This window comes from Triturus cristatus, chromosome 4_1, assembly GCF_964204655.1.
Source record: "Triturus cristatus chromosome 4_1, aTriCri1.1, whole genome shotgun sequence".
Taxonomy (NCBI): Eukaryota; Metazoa; Chordata; class Amphibia; order Caudata; family Salamandridae; genus Triturus; species Triturus cristatus.
The window spans coordinates 138,657,964-138,673,292 of record NC_140585.1 but is presented as its reverse complement, the minus strand read 5'-3'; the positions used below and the strand labels follow the sequence as shown (position 1 = coordinate 138,673,292).

Sequence of the window (15,329 nt, the reverse complement as noted above, 5' to 3'; positions counted from 1 at the left end):
TGTTTGTTTAAAGCACTTCATTCTTGTGCAACGTAGAAACTATTTAATTTCTCCTTCAAACCTCTGCCTACGTGCAAAATTTATGAACCCTCGTTGCAGATGAAAAAAGGCTGGCTCGAAGACTCAGGCCATTTTCAAACACAAAATGGCCTTTTCTGATATATTAAATTGATGGTACTTGAAAGGGACGTTTGGGTGTACCTTCCAAATACCAAATTGCAGTGGTATGTAGAAATGTTTTTCGTCCATCATTTGGCCCAAAACAATCATACTTCACCACCATCTCGGTGATTGTGGTAACCAATCCGCGAAAGGATAAGGCGTCCCGTAAAAACCTCTTCCCCTTTGAGAATGTTTCAAAACAAGCATTTTATGTACAGGCATTGGTCCTATGGACCACTGCCTGTTCAAATAAAATAACAATGAAACATATAAATATTTTTTTTAAACGATCCCGTTTTCCTTCAATAAATAATATTAAGAACTACTTCTCCTGTTCCACAGTTTCAAGCTTGTACTTTCCGGCCCAACTGAGCATGATGCTCACACTCTTTCATGAGGTACTGATATATTTTCATTCCGACACTCACAAACAGGTGGGGATATATCTCAGTGGTAGAGCATTTGACTGCAGATCAAGAGGTCCCTCGTTCAAATCCAAGTGTCCCCTTGGCCTGTTTTGGTTCTTGTGTTTGTAGCTGGGACTTTTCATAAAACCCCTTTGGATCATCATTGACAGAGTCAGTGTTCGCTTGGATCTTACACTTTAATAGCATTACAATGTCACTGCTCAAAACCTGAGAGTAAATGCATTTTTATACAGGGCGCGGTATTTCGTATGGGAAATGTCTGAAAAAGCATTGATTTATTTTGGAATCTGGCTCTTCCTTTCACAGCACCAAACAAAGGGAATGGACTATGAAAGCAATTGACAACTTTGTTTTACAGTTTGGTGCTTCCTTCGATCGCACTACAGAAATTGCATAGAAAAGTGGGCAGAAATGCAGTCAATCTATTCCTCATTTAACCTGTGTCCTCAGTCTTACATGTATTCCACCACTTCTCTGTGCATACAAAGTATGTGTTTGTTTGAAGCACTTCATTTTTGTGCAATGCATAATCTATTTACTTTCTACTAAAAAACGCTGCCCACGTACAAGATGTATGAACCCTAGTTGCAGGTGCAAGCAGGCTGGTCTGAGAAACCAGGCGATTTGCGAACACAAAATTGCTTTTTCTGATGTATTAAATCGAAGGTACATGAAATGGGTGTTTGGTTGTACCTTCAAATACCAAATTGTAGTGGTATGTAGAAATGTTTTTTCACCGTAATTTGGCCCAAAACAATCATACTTCACCACCATATCAGTGATTGTGGTAATCATTCCACAAAGATAAGTAGTCCCGTAAAAACCTGTTCCTCTTTGAGAATGTTTCAAAACAAACATTTTAATTACAGATATTGGTCCTATGGACCACTGCCTATTCAAATAAAATAACAATTAAACATATACATTTTGCTTTTTAAATGATCCTGTTTTCCTTTAATTAATAATATTAAGAACTACTTCTCCTTTTCCACAGTTTCAAGCTCGTACTTTGTGGCCCAACTGAGCTTGAGCCTCTCACTCTTTCATGATGTACTGTTATATTGTCATTCTGATCTTTGAAAACAGTTGGGGATATAGCTCAGTGGTAGAGCATTTGACTGCAGATCAAGAGGTCCCTGGTTCAAATCCGGGTGTCCCCTAAACCTATTTTGGTTCTGGTGTTTGTAGCTAGGATCTTTCATAAAGTCCCTTTGGATCACCATTGACAGAGTCAGTGTTCAGTTGGATCTTATACTTTATTAGCATTACAGTGTCACTGCTCAAAACCTGGGAATAAATGCATTTTTACACAGGGCGTGGGAACTTTCTGAAACATCATTGATTTATTTTGGAATCCGGCTCTTCCTTTCACAGCTTCAAACAAAGAGAATGACTATGAAAACAATTGAAAACTTTGTTATACAGTTTGGTGCTTCCTTGTAGCGCACTAAAGAAATGGCATAGTATGCTCGGCAGCGCTGCAGTCAATCTATTTCTCATTTAACATGTGTCCTCAGTCTTACATATATTCCTCCTCTCCTCTGTGCATACAAAATATGTGTTTGTTTAAAGCACTTCATTCTTGTGCAACGTACAAACTATTTAATTTCTCCTTAAAACCTCTGCCTACGTACAAAATGTATGAACCCTCGTTGCAGATGAGGAAAGGCTGGCTCGAAGACTCAGGTCATTTTCGAACACAAAATGGCCTTTTCTGATATATTAAATTGATGGTACTTGAAAGGGACATTTGGGTGTACCTTCCAAATACCAAATTGCAGTGGTATGTAGAAATGTTTTTCGTCCATCATTTGGCCCAAAACAATCATACTTCACCACCATCTCGGTGATTGTGGTAACCAATCCGCGAAAGGATAAGGCGTCCCATAAAAACCTCTTCCCCTTTGAGAATGTTTCAAAACAAGCATTTTATGTACAGGCATTGGTCCTATGGACCACTGCCTGTTCAAATAAAATAACAATGAAACATATAAATATTTTTTTTAAACGATCCCGTTTTCCTTCAATAAATAATATTAAGAACTACTTCTCCTGTTCCACAGTTTCAAGCTTGTACTTTCCGGCCCAACTGTGCATGATGCTCACAGTCTTTCATGAGGTACTGATATATTTTCATTCCGACTCTCACAAACAGGTGGGGATATAGCTCAGTGGTAGAGCATTTGACTGCAGATCAAGAGGTCCCTGGTTCAAATCCAGGTGTCCCCTTGGCCTGTTTTGGTTCTTGTGTTTGTAGCTGGGACTTTTCATAAAACCCCTTTGGATCATCATTGACAGAGTCAGTGTTCGCTTGGATCTTACACTTTAATAGCATTACAATGTCACTGCTCAAAACCTGAGAGTAAATGCATTTTTATACAGGGCTCGGTATTTCGTATGGGAAATGTCTGAAAAAGCATTGATTTATTTTGGAATCTGGCTCTTCCTTTCACAGCACCAAACAAAGGGAATGGACTATGAAAGCAATTGACAACTTTGTTTTACAGTTTGGTGCTTCCTTCGATCGCACTACAGAAATTGCATAGAAAAGTGGGCAGAAATGCAGTCAATCTATTCCTCATTTAACCTGTGTCCTCAGTCTTACATGTATTCCACCACTTCTCTGTGCATACAAAGTATGTGTTTGTTTGAAGCACTTCATTTTTGTGCAATGCATAATCTATTTACTTTCTACTAAAAAACGCTGCCCACGTACAAGATGTATGAACCCTAGTTGCAGGTGCAAGCAGGCTGGTCTGAGAAACCAGGCGATTTGCGAACACAAAATTGCTTTTTCTGATGTATTAAATCGAAGGTACATGAAATGGGTGTTTGGTTGTACCTTCAAATACCAAATTGTAGTGGTATGTAGAAATGTTTTTTCACCGTAATTTGGCCCAAAACAATCATACTTCACCACCATATCAGTGATTGTGGTAATCATTCCACAAAGATAAGTAGTCCCGTAAAAACCTGTTCCTCTTTGAGAATGTTTCAAAACAAACATTTTAATTACAGATATTGGTCCTATGGACCACTGCCTATTCAAATAAAATAACAATTAAACATATACATTTTGCTTTTTAAATGATCCTGTTTTCCTTTAATTAATAATATTAAGAACTACTTCTCCTTTTCCACAGTTTCAAGCTCGTACTTTGTGGCCCAACTGAGCTTGAGCCTCTCACTCTTTCATGATGTACTGTTATATTGTCATTCTGATCTTTGAAAACAGTTGGGGATATAGCTCAGTGGTAGAGCATTTGACTGCAGATCAAGAGGTCCCTGGTTCAAATCCGGGTGTCCCCTAAACCTATTTTGGTTCTGGTGTTTGTAGCTAGGATCTTTCATAAAGTCCCTTTGGATCACCATTGACAGAGTCAGTGTTCAGTTGGATCTTATACTTTATTAGCATTACAGTGTCACTGCTCAAAACCTGGGAATAAATGCATTTTTACACAGGGCGTGGGAACTTTCTGAAACATCATTGATTTATTTTGGAATCCGGCTCTTCCTTTCACAGCTTCAAACAAAGAGAATGACTATGAAAACAATTGAAAACTTTGTTATACAGTTTGGTGCTTCCTTGTAGCGCACTAAAGAAATGGCATAGTATGCTCGGCAGCGCTGCAGTCAATCTATTTCTCATTTAACATGTGTCCTCAGTCTTACATATATTCCTCCTCTCCTCTGTGCATACAAAATATGTGTTTGTTTAAAGCACTTCATTCTTGTGCAACGTACAAACTATTTAATTTCTCCTTAAAACCTCTGCCTACGTGCAAAATGTATGAACCCTCGTTGCAGATGAGGAAAGGCTGGCTCGAAGACTCAGGTCATTTTCGAACACAAAATGGCCTTTTCTGATATATTAAATTGATGGTACTTGAAAGGGACATTTGGGTGTACCTTCCAAATACCAAATTGCAGTGGTATGTAGAAATGTTTTTCGTCCATCATTTGGCCCAAAACAATCATACTTCACCACCATCTCGGTGATTGTGGTAACCAATCCGCGAAAGGATAAGGCGTCCCGTAAAAACCTCTTCCCCTTTGAGAATGTTTCAAAACAAGCATTTTATGTACAGGCATTGGTCCTATGGACCACTGCCTGTTCAAATAAAATAACAATGAAACATATAAATATTTTTTTTAAACGATCCCGTTTTCCTTCAATAAATAATATTAAGAACTACTTCTCCTGTTCCACAGTTTCAAGCTTGTACTTTCCGGCCCAACTGTGCATGATGCTCACACTCTTTCATGAGGTACTGATATATTTTCATTCCGACTCTCACAAACAGGTGGGGATATAGCTCAGTGGTAGAGCATTTGACTGCAGATCAAGAGGTCCCAGGTTCAAATCCAGGTGTCCCCTTGGCCTGTTTTGGTTCTTGTGTTTGTAGCTGGGACTTTTCATAAAACCCCTTTGGATCATCATTGACAGAGTCAGTGTTCGCTTGGATCTTACACTTTAATAGCATTACAATGTCACTGCTCAAAACCTGAGAGTAAATGCATTTTTATACAGGGCTCGGTATTTCGTATGGGAAATGTCTGAAAAAGCATTGATTTATTTTGGAATCTGGCTCTTCCTTTCACAGCACCAAACAAAGGGAATGGACTATGAAAGCAATTGACAACTTTGTTTTACAGTTTGGTGCTTCCTTCGATCGCACTACAGAAATTGCATAGAAAAGTGGGCAGAAATGCAGTCAATCTATTCCTCATTTAACCTGTGTCCTCAGTCTTACATGTATTCCACCTCTTCTCTGTGCATACAAAGTATGTGTTTGTTTGAAGCACTTCATTTTTGTGCAATGCATAATCTATTTACTTTCTACTAAAAAACGCTGCCCACGTACAAGATGTATGAACCCTAGTTGCAGGTGCAAGCAGGCTGGTCTGAGAAACCAGCCATTTGCGAACACAAAATAGCTTTTTCTGATGTATTAAATCGAAGGTACATGAAAGGGGTGTTTGGTTGTACCTTCAAATACCAAATTGTAGTGGTATGCAGAAATGTTTTTTCACCGTAATTTGGCCCAAAACAATCATACTTCACCACCATATCAGTGATTGTGGTAATCAATCCACAAAGATAAGTAGTCTCGTAAAAACCTCTTCCCCTTTGAGAATGTTTCAAAACAAACATTTTAATTACAGATATTGGTCCTATGGACCACTGCCTATTCAAATAAAATAACAATTAAACATATACATTTTGTTTTTTAAATGATCCTGTTTTCCTTTAATTAATAATATTAAGAACTACTTCTCCTTTTCCACAGTTTCAAGCTCGTACTTTGTGGCCCAACTGAGCTTGAGCCTCTCACTCTTTCATGATGTACTGATATATTGTCATTCTGATCTGTGAAAACAGTTGGGGATATAGCTCAGTGGTAGAGCATTTGACTGCAGATCAAGAGGTCCCTGGTTCAAATCCGGGTGTCCCCTAAACCTATTTTGGTTTTGGTGTTTGTAGCTGGGATCTTTCATAAAGTCCCTATGGATCACCATTGACAGAGTCAGTGTTCAGTTGGATCTTATACTTTATTAGCATTACAGTGTCACTGCTCAAAACCTGGGAATAAATGCATTTTTACACAGGGCGTGGGAACTTTCTGAAACATCATTGATTTATTTTGGAATTCGGCTCTTCCTTTCACAGCTTCAAGCAAAGAGAATCACTATGAAAACAATTGAAAACTTTGTTATACAGTTTGGTGCTTCCTTGTAGCGCACTAAAGAAATGGCATAGTATACTCGGCAACGCTGCAGTCAATCTATTTCTCATTTAACCTGTGTCCTCAGTCTTACATATATTCCTCCTCTCCTCTGTGCATACAAAATATGTGTTTGTTTAAAGCACTTCATTCTTGTGCAATGTAGAAACTATTTAATTTCTCCTTAAAACCTCTGCCTACGTGCAAAATGTATGAACCCTCGTTGCAGATGAAAAAAGGCTGGCTCGAAGACTCAGGCCATTTTCGAACACAAAATGGCCTTTTCTGATATATTAAATTGATGGTACTTGAAAGGGACGTTTGGGTGTACCTTCCAAATACCAAATTGCAGTGGTATGTAGAAATGTTTTTCGTCCATCATTTGGCCCAAAACAATCATACTTCACCACCATCTCGGTGATTGTGGTAACCAATCCGCGAAAGGATAAGGCGTCCTGTAAAAACCTCTTCCCCTTTGAGAATGTTTCAAAACAAGCATTTTATGTACAGGCATTGGTCCTATGGACCACTGCCTGTTCAAATAAAATAACAATGACACATATAAATATTTTTTTTTAAACAATCCCGTTTTCTTTCAATAAATAATATTAAGAACTACTTCTCCTGTTCCACAGTTTCAAGCTTGTACTTTCCGGCCCAACTGAGCATGATGCTCACACTCTTTCATGAGGTACTGATATATTTTCATTCCGACTCTCACAAACAGGTGGGGATATAGCTCAGTGGTAGAGCATTTGACTGCAGATCAAGAGGTCCCTGGTTCAAATCCAGGTGTCCCCTTTGCCTCTTTTGGTTCTTGTGTTTGTAGCTGGGACTTTTCATAAAACCCCTTTGGATCATCATTGACAGAGTCAGTGTTCGCTTGGATCTTACACTTTAATAGCTTTACAATGTCACTGCTCAAAACCTGAGAGTAAATGCATTTTTATACAGGGCTCGGTATTTCGTATGGGAAATGTCTGAAAAAGCATTGATTTATTTTGGAATCTGGCTCTTCCTTTCACAGCACCAAACAAAGGGAATGGACTATGAAAGCAATTGGCAACTTTGTTTTACAGTTTAGTGCTTCCTTCAATCGCACTACAGAAATTGCATAGAAAAGTGGGCAGCAATGCAGTCAATCTATTCCTCATTTAACCTGTGTCCTCAGTCTTACATGTATTCCACTTCTTCTCTGTGCATACAAAGTATGTGTTTGTTTGAAGCACTTCATTTTTGTGCAATGCATAATCTATTTACTTTCTACTAAAATACGCTGCCCACGTACAAGATGTACGAACCCTAGTTGCAGGTGCAAGCAGGCTGGTCTGAGAAACCAGGCCATTTGCGAACACAAAATAGCTTTTTCTGATGTATTAAATCGAAGGTACATGAAAGGGGTGTTTGGTTGTACCTTCTAATACCAAATTGTAGTGGTATGCAGAAATGTTTTTTCACCGTAATTTGGCCCAAAACAATCATACTTCACCACCATATCAGTGATTGTGGTAATCAATCCACAAAGATAAGTAGTCTCGTAAAAACCTCTTCCCCTTTGAGAATGTTTCAAAACAAACATTTTAATTACAGATATTGGTCCTATGGACCACTGCCTATTCAAATAAAATAACAATTAAACATATACATTTTGTTTTTTAAATGATCCTGTTTTCCTTTAATGAATAATATTAAGAACTACTTCTCCTTTTCCACAGTTTCAAGCTCGTACTTTGTGGCCCAACTGAGCTTGAGCCTCTCACTCTTTCATGATGTACTGATATATTGTCATTCTGATCTTTGAAAACAGTTGGGGATATAGCTCAGTGGTAGAGCATTTGACTGCAGATCAAGAGGTCCCTGGTTCAAATCCGGGTGTCCCCTAAACCTATTTTGGTTTTGGTGTTTGTAGCTGGGATCTTTGCTAAAGTCCCTATGGATCACCATTGACAGAGTCAGTGTTCAGTTGGATCTTATACTTTATTAGCATTACAGTGTCACTGCTCAAAACCTGGGAATAAATGCATTTTTACACAGGGCGTGGGAACTTTCTGAAACATCATTGATTTATTTTGGAATCCGGCTCATCCTTTCACAGCTTCAAGCAAAGAGAATCACTATGAAAACAATTGAAAACTTTGTTATACAGTTTGGTGCTTCCTTGTAGCGCACTAAAGAAATGGCATAGTATACTCGGCAGCGCTGCAGTCAATCTATTTCTCATTTAACCTGTGTCCTCAGTCTTACATATATTCCTCCTCTCCTCTGTGCATACAAAATATGTGTTTGTTTAAAGCACTTCATTCTTGTGCAACGTAGAAACTATTTAATTTCTCCTTAAAACCTCTGCCTACGTGCAAAATGTATGAACCCTCGTTGCAGATGAAAAAAGGCTGGCTCGAAGACTCAGGCCATTTTCAAACACAAAATGGCCTTTTCTGATATATTAAATTGATGGTACTTGAAAGGGACGTTTGGGTGTACCTTCCAAATACCAAATTGCAGTGGTATGTAGAAATGTTTTTCGTCCATCATTTGGCCCAAAACAATCATACTTCACCACCATCTCGGTGATTGTGGTAACCAATCCGCAAAAGGATAAGGCGTCCCGTAAAAACCTCTTCCCCTTTGAGAATGTTTCAAAACAAGCATTTTATGTACAGGCATTGGTCCTATGGACCACTGCCTGTTCAAATAAAATAACAATGAAACATATAAATATTTTTTTTAAACGATCCCGTTTTCCTTCAATAAATAATATTAAGAACTACTTCTCCTGTTCCACAGTTTCAAGCTTGTACTTTCCGGCCCAACTGAGCATGATGCTCACACTCTTTCATGAGGTACTGATATATTTTCATTCCGACTCTCACAAACAGGTGGGGATATATCTCAGTGGTAGAGCATTTGACTGCAGATCAAGAGGTCCCTGGTTCAAATCCAGGTGTCCCCTTGGCCTGTTTGGTTCTTGTGTTTGTAGCTGGGACTTTTCATAAAACCCCTTTGGATCATCATTGACAGAGTCAGTGTTCGCTTGGATCTTACACTTTAATAGCATTACAATGTCACTGCTCAAAACCTGAGAGTAAATGCATTTTTATACAGGGCGCGGTATTTCGTATGGGAAATGTCTGAAAAAGCATTGATTTATTTTGGAATCTGGCTCTTCCTTTCACAGCATCAAACAAAGGGAATGGACTATGAAAGCAATTGACAACTTTGTTTTACAGTTTGGTGCTTCCTTCGATCGCACTACAGAAATTGCATAGAAAAGTGGGCAGAAATGCAGTCAATCTATTCCTCATTTAACCTGTGTCCTCAGTCTTACATGTATTCCACCTCTTCTCTGTGCATACAAAGTATGTGTTTGTTTGAAGCACTTCATTTTTGTGCAATGCATAATCTATTTACTTTCTACTAAAAAACGCTGCCCACGTACAAGATGTATGAACCCTAGTTGCAGGTGCAAGCAGGCTGGTCTGAGAAACCAGGCCATTTGCGAACACAAAATTGCTTTTTCTGATGTATTAAATCGAAGGTACATGAAATGGGTGTTTGGTTGTACCTTCAAATACCAAATTGTAGTGGTATGTAGAAATGTTTTTTCACCGTAATTTGGCCCAAAACAATCATACTTCACCACCATATCAGTGATTGTGGTAATCATTCCACGAAGATAAGTAGTCTCGTAAAAACCTGTTCCTCTTTGAGAATGTTTCAAAACAAACATTTTAATTACAGATATTGGTCCTATGGACCACTGCCTATTCAAATAAAATAACAATTAAACATATACATTTTGTTTTTTAAATGATCCTGTTTCCCTTTAATTAATAATATTAAGAACTACTTCTCCTTTTCCACAGTTTCAAGCTCGTACTTTGTGGCCCAACTGAGCTTGAGCCTCTCACTCTTTCATGATGTACTGTTATATTGTCATTCTGATCTTTGAAAACAGTTGGGTATATAGCTCAGTGGTAGAGCATTTGACTGCAGATCAAGAGGTCCCTGGTTCAAATCCGGGTGTCCCCTAAACCTATTTAGGTTCTGGTGTTTGTAGCTAGGATCTTTCATAAAGTCCCTTTGGATCACCATTGACAGAGTCAGTGTTCAGTTGGATCTTATACTTTATTAGCATTACAGTGCCACTGCTCAAAACCTGGGAATAAATGCATTTTTACACAGGGCATGGGAACTTTCTGAAACATCATTGATTTATTTTGGAATCCGGCTCTTCCTTTCACAGCTTCAAACAAAGAGAATGACTATGAAAACAATTGAAAACTTTGTTATACAGTTTGGTGCTTCCTTGTAGCGCACTAAAGAAATGGCATAGTATGCTCGGCAGCGCTGCAGTCAATCTATTTCTCATTTAACATGTGTCCTCAGTCTTACATATATTCCTCCTCTCCTCTGTGCATACAAAATATGTGTTTGTTTAAAGCACTTCATTCTTGTGCAACGTAGAAACTATTTAATTTCTCCTTAAAACCTCTGCCTACGTGCAAAATGTATGAACCCTCGTTGCAGATGAAAAAAGGCTGGCTCGAAGACTCAGGTCATTTTCGAACACAAAATGGCCTTTTCTGATATATTAAATTGATGGTACTTGAAAGGGACATTTGGGTGTACCTTCCAAATACCAAATTGCAGTGGTATGTAGAAATGTTTTTCGTCCATCATTTGGCCCAAAACAATCATACTTCACCACCATCTCGGTGATTGTGGTAACCAATCCGCGAAAGGATAAGGCGTCCCGTAAAAACCTCTTCCCCTTTGAGAATGTTTCAAAACAAGCATTTTATGTACAGGCATTGGTCCTATGGACCACTGCCTGTTCAAATAAAATAACAATGAAACATATAAATATTTTTTTTAAACGATCCCGTTTTCCTTCAATAAATAATATTAAGAACTACTTCTCCTGTTCCACAGTTTCAAGCTTGTACTTTCCAGCCCAACTGAGCATGATGCTCACACTCTTTCATGAGGTACTGATATATTTTCATTCCGACTCTCACAAACAGGTGGCGATATAGCTCAGTGGTAGAGCATTTGACTGCAGATCAAGAGGTCCCTGGTTCAAATCCAGGTGTCCCCTTGGCCTGTTTTGGTTCTTGTGTTTGTAGCTGGGACTTTTCATAAAACCCCTTTGGATCATCATTGACAGAGTCAGTGTTCGCTTGGATCTTACACTTTAACAGCATTACAATGTCACTGCTCAAAACCTGAGAGTAAATGCATTTTTATACAGGGCTCGGTATTCCGTATGGGAAATGTCTGAAAAAGCATTGATTTATTTTGGAATCTGGCTCTTCCTTTCACAGCACCAAACAAAGGGAATGGACTATGAAAGCAATTGGCAACTTTGTTTTACAGTTTAGTGCTTCCTTCAATCGCACTACAGAAATTGCATAGAAAAGTGGGCAGCAATGAGGTCAATCTATTCCTCATTTAACCTGTGTCCTCAGTCTTACATGTATTCCACCTCTTCTCTGTGCATACAAAGTATGTGTTTGTTTGAAGCACTTCATTTTTGTGCAATGCATAATCTATTTACTTTCTACTAAAATACGCTGCCCACGTACAAGATGTACGAACCCTAGTTGCAGGTGCAAGCAGGCTGGTCTGAGAAACCAGGCCATTTGCGAACACAAAATAGCTTTTTCTGATGTATTAAATCGAAGGTACATGAAAGGGGTGTTTGGTTGTACCTTCAAATACCAAATTGTAGTGGTATGCAGAAATGTTTTTTCACCGTAATTTGGCCCAAAACAATCATACTTCACCACCATATCAGTGATTGTGGTAATCAATCCACAAAGATAAGTAGTCTCGTAAAAACCTCTTCCCCTTTGAGAATGTTTCAAAACAAACATTTTAATTACAGATATTGGTCCTATGGACCACTGCCTATTCAAATAAAATAACAATTAAACATATACATTTTGTTTTTTAAATGATCCTGTTTTCCTTTAATTAATAATATTAAGAACTACTTCTCCTTTTCCACAGTTTCAAGCTCGTACTTTGTGGCCCAACTGAGCTTGAGCCTCTCACTCTTTCATGATGTACTGATATATTGTCATTCTGATCTTTGAAAACAGTTGGGGATATAGCTCAGTGGTAGAGCATTTGACTGCAGATCAAGAGGTCCCTGGTTCAAATCCGGGTGTCCCCTAAACCTATTTTGGTTTTGGTGTTTGTAGCTGGGATCTTTCATAAAGTCCCTATGGATCACCATTGACAGAGTCAGTGTTCAGTTGGATCTTATACTTTATTAGCATTACAGTGTCACTGCTCAAAACCTGGGAATAAATGCATTTTTACACAGGGCGTGGGAACTTTCTGAAACATCATTGATTTATTTTGGAATCCGGCTCATCCTTTCACAGCTTCAAGCAAAGAGAATCACTATGAAAACAATTGAAAACGTTGTTATACAGTTTGGTGCTTCCTTGTAGCGCACTAAAGAAATGGCATAGTATACTCGGCAGCGCTGCAGTCAATCTATTTCTCATTTAACCTGTGTCCTCAGTCTTACATATATTCCTCCTCTCCTCTGTGCATACAAAATATGTGTTTGTTTAAAGCACTTCATTCTTGTGCAACGTAGAAACTATTTAATTTCTCCTTAAAACCTCTGCCTACGTGCAAAATGTATGAACCCTCGTTGCAGATGAAAAAAGGCTGGCTCGAAGACTCAGGCCATTTTCAAACACAAAATGGCCTTTTCTGATATATTAAATTGATGGTACTTGAAAGGGACGTTTGGGTGTACCTTCCAAATACCAAATTGCAGTGGTATGTAGAAATGTTTTTCGTCCATCATTTGGCCCAAAACAATCATACTTCACCACCATCTCGGTGATTGTGGTAACCAATCCGCAAAAGGATAAGGCGTCCCGTAAAAACCTCTTCCCCTTTGAGAATGTTTCAAAACAAGCATTTTATGTACAGGCATTGGTCCTATGGACCACTGCCTGTTCAAATAAAATAACAATGAAACATATAAATATTTTTTTTAAACGATCCCGTTTTCCTTCAATAAATAATATTAAGAACTACTTCTCCTGTTCCACAGTTTCAAGCTTGTACTTTCCGGCCCAACTGAGCATGATGCTCACACTCTTTCATGAGGTACTGATATATTTTCATTCCGACTCTCACAAACAGGTGGGGATATATCTCAGTGGTAGAGCATTTGACTGCAGATCAAGAGGTCCCTGGTTCAAATCCAGGTGTCCCCTTGGCCTGTTTGGTTCTTGTGTTTGTAGCTGGGACTTTTCATAAAACCCCTTTGGATCATCATTGAAAGAGTCAGTGTTCGCTTGGATCTTACACTTTAATAGCATTACAATGTCACTGCTCAAAACCTGAGAGTAAATGCATTTTTATACAGGGCGCTGTATTTCGTATGGGAAATGTCTGAAAAAGCATTGATTTATTTTGGAATCTGGCTCTTCCTTTCACAGCACCACACAAAGGGAATGGACTATGAAAGCAATTGACAACTTTGTTTTACAGTTTGGTGCTTCCTTCGATCGCACTACAGAAATTGCATAGAAAAGTGGGCAGAAATGCAGTCAATCTATTCCTCATTTAACCTGTGTCCTCAGTCTTACATGTATTCCACCACTTCTCTGTGCATACAAAGTATGTGTTTGTTTGAAGCACTTCATTTTTGTGCAATGCATAATCTATTTACTTTCTACTAAAAAACGCTGCCCACGTACAAGATGTATGAACCCTAGTTGCAGGTGCAAGCAGGCTGGTCTGAGAAACCAGGCCATTTGCGAACACAAAATTGCTTTTTCTGATGTATTAAATCGAAGGTATATGAAATGGGTGTTTGGTTGTACCTTCAAATACCAAATTGTAGTGGTATGTAGAAATGTTTTTTCACCGTAATTTGGCCCAAAACAATCATACTTCACCACCATATCAGTGATTGTGGTAATCATTCCACAAAGATAAGTAGTCTCGTAAAAACCTGTTCCTCTTTGAGAATGTTTCAAAAGAAACATTTTAATTACAGATATTGGTCCTATGGACCACTGCCTATTCAAATAAAATAACAATTAAACATATACATTTTGTTTTTTAAATGATCCTGTTTCCCTTTAATTAATAATATTAAGAACTACTTCTCCTTTTCCACAGTTTCAAGCTCGTACTTTGTGGCCCAACTGAGCTTGAGCCTCTCACTCTTTCATGATGTACTGTTATATTGTCATTCTGATCTTTGAAAACAGTTGGGGATATAGCTCAGTGGTAGAGCATTTGACTGCAGATCAAGAGGTCCCTGGTTCAAATCCGGGTGTTCCCTAAACCTATTTTGGTTCTGGTGTTTGTAGCTAGTATCTTTCATAAAGTCCCTTTGGATCACCATTGACAGAGTCAGTGTTCAGTTGGATCTTATACTTTATTAGCATTACAGTGTCACTGCTCAAAACCTGGGAATAAATGCATTTTTACACAGGGCGTGGGAACTTTCTGAAACATCATTGAGGTTTTTTGGAATCCGGCTCTTCCTTTCACAGCTTCAAACAAAGAGAATGACTATGAAAACAATTGAAAACTTTGTTATACAGTTTGGTGCTTCCTTGTAGCGCACTAAAGAAATGGCATAGTATGCTCGGCAGCGCTGCAGTCAATCTATTTCTCATTTAACATGTGTCCTCAGTCTTACATATATTCCTCCTCTCCTCTGTGCATACAAAATATGTGTTTGTTTAAAGCACTTCATTCTTGTGCAACGTAGAAACTATTTAATTTCTCCTTAAAACCTCTGCCTACGTGCAAAATGTATGAACCCTCGTTGCAGATGAAAAAAGGCTGGCTCGAAGACTCAGGTCATTTTCGAACACAAAATGGCCTTTTCTGATATATTAAATTGATGGTACTTGAAAGGGACATTTGGGTGTACCTTCCAAATACCAAATTGCAGTGGTATGTAGAAATGTTTTTCGTCCATCATTTGGCCCAAAACAATCATACTTCACCACCATCTCGG

The 15,329-nt window shown here is 38.5% G+C and overlaps 10 non-coding genes across 10 annotated transcripts; all 10 read left to right on the top strand.

The window, feature by feature from the left end:
• Positions 1 to 1,678: 1,678 nt before the first annotated feature.
• Positions 1,679 to 1,750, top strand: TRNAC-GCA (transfer RNA cysteine (anticodon GCA)). The gene has a single exon. It is a non-coding gene; the product is annotated as a tRNA-Cys (tRNA).
• A 997-nt stretch (positions 1,751 to 2,747) lies between these two features.
• On the top strand, positions 2,748 to 2,819 carry TRNAC-GCA (transfer RNA cysteine (anticodon GCA)). Its single transcript has one exon. It is a non-coding gene; the product is annotated as a tRNA-Cys (tRNA).
• Positions 2,820 to 3,827: 1,008 nt separating this feature from the next.
• TRNAC-GCA (transfer RNA cysteine (anticodon GCA)) lies at positions 3,828 to 3,899 on the top strand. The gene has a single exon. It is a non-coding gene; the product is annotated as a tRNA-Cys (tRNA).
• Positions 3,900 to 4,896: 997 nt separating this feature from the next.
• Positions 4,897 to 4,968, top strand: TRNAC-GCA (transfer RNA cysteine (anticodon GCA)). Its single transcript has one exon. It is a non-coding gene; the product is annotated as a tRNA-Cys (tRNA).
• Positions 4,969 to 5,975: 1,007 nt separating this feature from the next.
• Positions 5,976 to 6,047, top strand: TRNAC-GCA (transfer RNA cysteine (anticodon GCA)). The gene has a single exon. It is a non-coding gene; the product is annotated as a tRNA-Cys (tRNA).
• Positions 6,048 to 7,045: 998 nt separating this feature from the next.
• Positions 7,046 to 7,117, top strand: TRNAC-GCA (transfer RNA cysteine (anticodon GCA)). The gene has a single exon. It is a non-coding gene; the product is annotated as a tRNA-Cys (tRNA).
• Positions 7,118 to 8,125: 1,008 nt separating this feature from the next.
• On the top strand, positions 8,126 to 8,197 carry TRNAC-GCA (transfer RNA cysteine (anticodon GCA)). Its single transcript has one exon. It is a non-coding gene; the product is annotated as a tRNA-Cys (tRNA).
• Positions 8,198 to 11,342: 3,145 nt separating this feature from the next.
• On the top strand, positions 11,343 to 11,414 carry TRNAC-GCA (transfer RNA cysteine (anticodon GCA)). The gene has a single exon. It is a non-coding gene; the product is annotated as a tRNA-Cys (tRNA).
• Positions 11,415 to 12,422: 1,008 nt separating this feature from the next.
• Positions 12,423 to 12,494, top strand: TRNAC-GCA (transfer RNA cysteine (anticodon GCA)). Its single transcript has one exon. It is a non-coding gene; the product is annotated as a tRNA-Cys (tRNA).
• A 2,076-nt stretch (positions 12,495 to 14,570) lies between these two features.
• On the top strand, positions 14,571 to 14,642 carry TRNAC-GCA (transfer RNA cysteine (anticodon GCA)). The gene has a single exon. It is a non-coding gene; the product is annotated as a tRNA-Cys (tRNA).
• Positions 14,643 to 15,329: the final 687 nt, after the last annotated feature.